Source organism: Salvelinus sp. IW2-2015, linkage group LG4q.1:29 (assembly GCF_002910315.2).
Source record: "Salvelinus sp. IW2-2015 linkage group LG4q.1:29, ASM291031v2, whole genome shotgun sequence".
NCBI classification, from domain to species: Eukaryota; Metazoa; Chordata; class Actinopteri; order Salmoniformes; family Salmonidae; genus Salvelinus; species Salvelinus sp. IW2-2015.
Genome location: NC_036842.1, coordinates 73,774,454 through 73,782,765, shown reverse-complemented (window position 1 = coordinate 73,782,765; position 8,312 = coordinate 73,774,454). Strand labels below are relative to the sequence as shown.

At 42.4% G+C, this 8,312-nt stretch overlaps 1 pseudogene; it reads right to left on the bottom strand.

The window, feature by feature from the left end:
* LOC111961001 (semaphorin-3D-like) overlaps positions 1-8,312 on the bottom strand; it is a 69,182-nt pseudogene that overhangs the window by 19,587 nt on the left and 41,283 nt on the right.

Sequence of the window (8,312 nt, the reverse complement as noted above, 5' to 3'; positions counted from 1 at the left end):
AGAGAGAGAGAGAGAAAGGTGTTTTGTATGGATCTGCCTGGACTCGTCTGAACCAGGGATTCCAAAACAAACACTGAACGGAAATATGGAAAACACTGGGGGATGGGTTGGGATGAACACACAAACACACACACACACACACACGCGCGCGCGCGCACGCTCGCACGCACGCACGCACACGCACACACACACACTGTGGCAGATGAAGGGAGGCTGTGATTGGAGTTGAACGGTCTGCTGACATCCCTGACCCTCAGATAGCGAGGGAGGAGGCGAGGAAGAGAGGGGAGGAGAAGGGGAGCAAGAGAGGGCAGAAGGGAAGAAAAGAGGGAAGGTGGCTGTGAATGGTGCAGTTAGTACCCCTGAAGCTACAGTAAATGAGAAATGTAGGGGAAGATAGAGATGGATAGGAGTGATAGAGAGAAGAGGGAGTTCTTACCTGTTTAGAAGAGATCTCCATACTCAGGATGGGAGTGGGAGCCTAGAGGAGAAAACACACATTATCTCCACTATACACACATACTCGTACTTTCTACTTAATACATATAGTAGTTAGGTAATTAGTTATGCTTGAGAAATACCAAGCTCATTTTGCAGCTACGGAGATGGCCTCAGGTTAGGGAGTTCAACCAAGGAGTGTGTGAATCAACGAGAGAGAATAAACTCACTCTATGTCTGTCAAACTAGAGAAACACACCAACTCTCCTCTCTATACCCCCAGAACTTCTGCTGTGTGTTTAGAATAGTAAGGTATTCATATTTTACTGCTGTTTAAAGAGTCAACAACCCTTCAATCAAGAGATAATGTCATTGCTAAATGAAAATGTTGGTAGATTAATATTAATTGACAAATCACCATGACCTTGAATTCCAGGACAGAAGGAAATTCAGGATATTAGTTTTTTGATGATTTAGAAAAAGTCAGTTATCTGCATCAGAGTGGTATACGTCTGACAGATCTGGTGTAGACGTATTCAACTTCTCCAAACCCTATGTGAATGAAGACAATATTTAAAGTTATGTGTGTGTGTGTGTGTGTGTGTGTGTGTGTGTGTGTGTGTGTGTGTGTGTGTGTGTGTGTGTGTGTGTGTGTGTGTGTGTGTGTGTGTGTGTGTGTGTGTGTGTGTGTGTGTGTGTGTTACCTGAAACACCGAGAGCTCCTCCAGCACCAGCTCCTCAGTAGACCAGTTCTCCTGAGTAATGCTCACCACCTTCAGGACTGACCCAGCATCTGGACAACACACACATGTTTATATTTTCATATGCTTATGAAATACACGCACATAGTCCTTCTCTTTCGCTAGCTTTCTAGTGAGAGCGATCTACTGAAATGGGACTGCTTGGCTCCAAACAGACCATGATGTTGTAGCGCTCTCTGCTGGTCAGTCTGAGCATGACAGCAAAGACAGGGGATTTCTTTTTTTTTTACGTTTCTTTTTTATTTAAACTATACAAAACATAAAACATACAAACAACAGCATACAGACACACACAAACATCCTATGACATCACACCTGCCCAGTTGATTTTCAATTTTTAAGAATATGTTTTTTCAAGATGATTTACGCGAAAAGTATAGTCCAACCCATCGAGTACCTCACGGCATCCTCATATGCCATGTCTTGAAATTTGCAGACAGAAGGATTAAAAGTACATTTACATTGTAATAATAATTCTGACAGCCAACTTTCTAACTACGGCCATAACTTTTGGACTTTATAGCATTCCCAGAACGCATGGATTATTGAGTCATTGTTAGTTTTAGACTTAAGACATGACTCTGACCTTGTGCTGTAGAATTTGTGAATTTTGTCTCTTGTATAATAAATTCTATACATTAGTTTATACTGGATTAAGCGTACATTTTCGTTAACTGTAATGTTGTTAGTTACAGTGCCTTAAGGAAGTATTCACACCCCTTGACTTTTCACATATTTTATTGTTTTAGAAGGTGAGATTAAAATGGATTTAAATGTCCTTTTTTGTCAACGATCTACACAAAATACTCTTTACTGTCATTTAGGTTAGCATTGTGGAGTGACTACAATGTTATTTATCCATCCTCAGTTTTCTCCTATCACGCCCACTAAATGCTGTAACTGTTTTAAAGTCAAAATTGAAATCCCTGAGTTTCCTGCCTCTTTGGCAACTGAGTTAGGAAGGACGCCTGTATCTTTGTAGTGACTGGGTGTATTGATACACCATCCAAAGTGTAATTAATAACTTCACCATGCTCAAAGGCATATTCAATGTCTTTTTTATTTTTTACCCATCTATCAATAGGTGAGATTCTTTGCAAGGTATTGGAAAATCTCCCTGGTCTTTGTGGTTGAGTTTGTGTTTGAAATGCACTGCTCGGATGAGGGACCTTACAGATAATTGTATGTGTAGGGTACAGAGATGAGGTAGTCATTAAAAAATCATGTTAAATACTATTATTTCAGAGTGAGTCCATGCAACTTATTATGTGACTTGTTAAGCAAATGTTTGCTCCTGAATTTATTTAGGCTTGTCATAACAAAGGAGTTGAATACTCATTGACTCAAGACATTTCAGATTTACATTTTTTATTAATTTATAAAAATGTCTAAAAACATAAATCCACTTTGAAGTTATGCTTTATTGTGTGTAGGCCAGTGACACCAAATCTCAATTCAAATCAATTTTAAATTCAGGCTGTAACACAACAAAATGTGGAATAAGTAAAGGGGTGTGAATACTTTCTGAAGGCACTGTATGTTTCAACATTCCCTCCAACTTGTGCCAATATCAGTTCTTTTAAAGTCTTGGTTCCAATAGTTTTTATTTGTTTCTAAGAGATTGACAGTTGGATAGGCTTTCTGTAAGGTTTTTTATATCTTACCTATCAGATGAATGACCTTTTCTGACTCAAATATGATAGGGGACATGGGATTTCATGTGGAGCTCACACACAGAGTATCAACAGTACTGCAGGATGGAATTAAAACAACATCTAACATTCAAACAGTCTTAACATTTTCAGGTTAAAGAGGAAGGCTGAGAATAGAATGTTAGGGTTAGTGAAAAGTGTGTGTGTGTCCATCTCACCTGTCCCCAGAAACATGACTTCATACTGTCCGTCCTCAGCCATGACGCGGTCCACCACTATCTGTGTCAGTGTGTAGTCAACACGTACACGCGTGAACACGGGTCGGCTGGTCAGGGGGTAGACGGAGCYGAACATGAGGGGGTGGAAGCGGATGAAACTGACCACCTCATCTGAGAAGTCTTTAGTGGTCCTTATCCGGGGATCATACGTCTTACTGGGACACTGGGGAGAGGGGATAGACAATAATGTTTAGACAGTATGAAAGCCTAGCTAGAAGCCGATAGTCATCTAGCTAAGTACCTTAAGGACTAATTTAGGATTCCCCGTCATTAAAGACTCAGCTGTTTTTGAACTTGTCTCCATCTGGTGGTGAGCTGAAGTACTCCACAGATTCAGGTACATACCGCTACTTCTGGAGTTCACACCCTTCTACCAAGTCTGTTCCTCCTATTATACAGTTATAAACCATCTCTCGATGGCGCCATGCATATCCCCTCACACACATATACACACACATGCACGCATATACACAAATGTACCGACACATACAGTGCATTCGGAAAGTATTCAGACCTCTTGACTTTTTTCCACATTTTGTTACGTTACAGCCTTAAACTATAATCGATTAAATTGTCCCCGCCCCCCCCTCATTAATCTACACACAATACCACAAAATGACAAAGCAAATGTATTAAAAAAAAGTAATGGGAATGTCACATTTTCAACCCCATAACTCGGTACTTTGTTGAAGCACATTTGGCAGTGATTAATGACATCCTTAAGTTTTRTTGGCTATGACGCTACAAGCTTGGAAAACCTGTATTTGGGGAGTTTCTCCCATTCTTCTCTGCAGATCCTCTCAAGCTCTATCGAATTGGATGGGGAGCGTCGCTGTACTGCTATTTTCAGGTCTCTCTAGAGATGTTGGTGGAGTGCTGCAGAGATGGTTGTCCTTCTGAAAGGTTCTGCCATCTCCACAGAGAAACTGGAGTTCTCTCAGAGTGACCATCAGGTTCTTGGTCACCTCCCTGACCAAGGCCCTTCTTCCTCGATTGCTCAGTTTGCCCTGGGCGGCCAGCTCTAGGAAGAGTCTTGGTGGTTCCAGGACACTGTGTTCTTGGGAACCTTCAATGCTGCAGAAATGTTTTGTTGACCTTCCCCAGGTCTGTGCCTCGACACAATCCTGTCTCGGAGCTCTACGGACAATTCCTTTGACCTCACGGCTGGGGTTTTGCTCTGACATGCACTGTCAACTGTGGAACCTTATATTGACAGGTGTGTGCCTTTCCAAATCATGTTCAATCAATTGAATTTACCACAGGTGGACTCCAATCAAGTTTTAGAAACATCTCAAGGATGACCAATGGAAACAGGATGCACCTGCACTCAATTTCGAGTTTCATAGCAAAGGGTCTAAATACTGTTTTTTACTTGTAAAAAAAAAACTGTTTTCACCTTGCCATTATGGAGTATTGTGTGTAGACTGATAAGGATTTTATTTTAGTTCATCCATTTTAGAATAAGGCTGTAACGTAACAAAATGTAGAAAAAGTCAAGGGGTCTGAATACTTTCCAAATGCACTGTACACACATACCAGTCACAGTCCCTCATGTTAATCAGTTCCACAAACACGACTTAGTGACATCAACAAAGCTGCCGCCCAGACTGCAGTTTATTATTGTTCAACAGCCACTGAGACTAGGTCATATATCACCACACACACACACACACACACACACACACACACACACACACCACACACACACACACACACACACACACACACACCACACACACACACACACCACACACACACACACACACAACACACACACACACAAACTTTGACTTCTGTCACACTCTCAAAGAGATGCATTATGCATACAGCACACATAGTAGATGGGTGTTTATTATTGTTCATCAGGACTGTGTCATGTACCAGGATTGGGTGATATACTGTAAGTCATTTAAGTGGAGGGAGAGGGGTCTTTCTAAATAATCCTGTACAGCAACAGTATGCAGTCTTCTTGTTTCCCTACTTACGCCGAGGAGGGAATGGAAGGGGGTAGGGCTAGGAGAGATGAGTGTTGTGTGTGTGTGTGTGTGTGTGTGTGTGTGTGTGTGTGGGTGTGTGTGTGTGTGTGTGTGTGTGTGTGTGGGTGTGTGTGTGTGTGTTGTGTGTGTGTGTGTGTGTGTGGGTGTGTTGTTGTGTGTGTGTGTGTGTGTGTGTGATACCGTACCGTTCCAGGCGAGGGTAAGGTATTCTCCCCTCATATTCTACCCAGCGATGGCAAGTCCTTCCTTGTGAGCGTAGGGTCCGTTGAACACAGCTCGTATGTCAGCCATGCTGTACACACACACCGCCGAGCCTCGGAACACAGAGCTGGGGGAGAAACACAGTCTAATAGGTATAGTGGGAAGAATAACCTGAGAAGTACTGTAGAGAGATGTCTCGTTATATAACAGGTTGTTTGGATCCTGGATGCTGCTGATTGGTTAATAGGAGGGAGTTATTCACCACAATCCACAGGTAATTCCTTTTAACAGTTCCATTTAAACTGTCAATGTGTATCCACGGTCCCACACAGCCCAGCCAGGCAATCAATAAACGTTATCTCCCCTGGAAAAAAGCATCTAGACAAATCTCCCCATGCTACTAGCCTAGCTGTCTGCCTCTCCGACCTGTGGAACATTGTAGCAGTTATTTTTTTGTGATCTCCACTGTGCCATGCTTATGAACYTGACAAGACTGACAGCTTCTCTGAGCCTGGCAAATTCATTTATCAGGATCATTATAATGGGTATATCAAAAGAAATGGAAATGGAAACAAATGTAAAACAAACAAAAATGCACATATTTTTGTTTTGTCATTTCAGCTGCTTGATGCGACTGTGTGTTAGCTTTAGTTGGCTAGCTAGCAAAGGAGAAGTAGCTAGCCTGCATAGCTACATGGCAATTATTTGTTTAGCATAGCAACTATTGCAAATAAAATGGATATAATGAACAACCAGCTCATTTGGCTAGAAACTTCGGAATCTCAGAACTAACGACTGTCTTTTGCCCGGACTGTTTTGTACTGATTAAAATAACGTTTTACGTGTTGGCAATCGTTTTATAAAAGTAATAAGGCCCTCGAACCTGGACATGATTGTGATTAACACCCTCCTAAGTGCTGTTTTCCTGGCCCTTGGCTTCGACTCCGGCCTAAGAACAGCCCTCGTCAAGAGATATTTACACGATAATCCTTGATTTCGCATGCCTTGTATGGTATGGTAAGTGTTTTACCTGGAGGTGGTGAAGACTCCATACACAACAGGGTTCTTCTCATCTCTGGTGGGGAGCAGGAATATGTCCTCTACAACACACACACATAAAAGGTAAGAATGTGGCATTTAGTGTGTACGCGGTGTGTGTCTGTAAACATGGAAGCATGTAATATGTGTGTGTGTGTGACTTACGGAGCTCGTCAAAGTGCGTGTCCACTCCGTCAGGTCCAGGGATGGAACACACCAGTCTGGCTTTGAGGAACGTTGTCCACTTATTGGTCAGACTCCTCAACCCTCCCACGTCATTCTGAAACACAACCACAACACAACCATAACACAACCATTACACAACCATAGTCTGACACACAAATACATCTGAAATCAGTTTTGCAGGTTTAAAACCATGAAACAACCACAGTCTAGTCCACAGATCTGACATATCAAGTACAATTTTACAGACCTTGAACGCGTAAACTCCTGTTTGAGACCAGTTTAAATAAATCAAGATAAAGATCAAACTCTGATTATTTGACTGGCAGGGGACTGAGGTCTGCTCATTACAGTAATGATGATGGTAGTCGGAATGAACTGACAAAGGAGGGCGAGACGACCGAAGAGGAAAATTGCTGGCAAGGAGGAGAGAATAGGTTAGAAGGATTTAGTAGGACAAGAATAGCAGTATGAAGGAAGAATTGAAGCCAGAGAAAGGGAGAGAAAATCGAAAGTAGAAAGATGAGGGAAGAAGAATTGAAGGTAAACTAGCAAGCTCGTTAATTATGCATGTTTTCTAATTAGCATATGTATACCCCTGGCTGAGTGCTCTACTCAATAAAGCAATGCCCTCTCAGTGTTAGGGTTAGGGTAGGAGTACTCAAATATACATAGAAAGGACAGGGCTCTCAGTGTTAGGGTTAGGGTAGGAGTACTCAAATATACTAACCTAACACTGGGAGCCTGTCTTTCTATGTATATTTGAGTACTCTACTCGTGCTAACCCTAACACTGAGAGCGCCTGTCCTCTTCTATGGTATGTTGGAGTACTCCTACCGCTAAACCCTAACCCCTGAGAGCCTTGTCTTCTTATGGTATGCTTTCTGAGTACTCTTACCTCCTATACCCCAACCGTCGAAGAGCCCTGTCTTTCATGTATATTCTGAGTATTCCTAACCTCGCTAACCCCTACACTGAGAGCCCCTGTACTTTCTATGTATTTTGAGTAGCTCCTTACCCTATCCTACACTGGAGAGCCTGTTCCTGTCTATGTATATTTTGAGTACTCCTACCTCTAACCCTAACACGTGGGAGCCCTGTCCCTTTCTATGTATATCTGAGTATCCTACGCCCTAACCCTAACAGCTGAAGGCCTGTCTTTCTATGTATATTTGATACTCCTACCTCAACTAACACTGGAGCCCTGTCACGGGTTTTTTGTGTATTCTGAGTACTCCTACCCTCCTATAACCCTAACACTGGGAGCTCCTGTACTTGTCTATGTTAATATTGTTGAGTACTGCCTACCGTAACTCGCTAACCACTGGGAGCGCTGCCTTTCTATTGTATATTTTGAGTACTCCTACCCTAGTGACCCTAACCACCTGATTAGCCTGTCTTTCTATGTTCTTTGAGTACTGCCTAACCCTAACCTAACACTGAGAGCCCTGTGCTTTCGTATGTATATCTGAGTCTACTCTACTCTACCTACCTGAGAGTCCCTGTCGCTTTCTATGTATTATCTGCGTACCTCCTAACCCTTCTACCTACACAGCTGGGAGGCCTGTCCTTTCTATGGTATATTTTGTAGTACTGCGCCTTCACCCTAACCCAATAAACACTCAGAGGAGCCTGTCCTTTCCATGTATTTTGCTGATCCTACCCCTAACCCCAACATACTGGGAGCCCTGTCCTTTCTCATGTATTATCTGAGTACTCCTACCGTTTACTAAACCCTAACTAACTGAGATGCACTTAGTACCT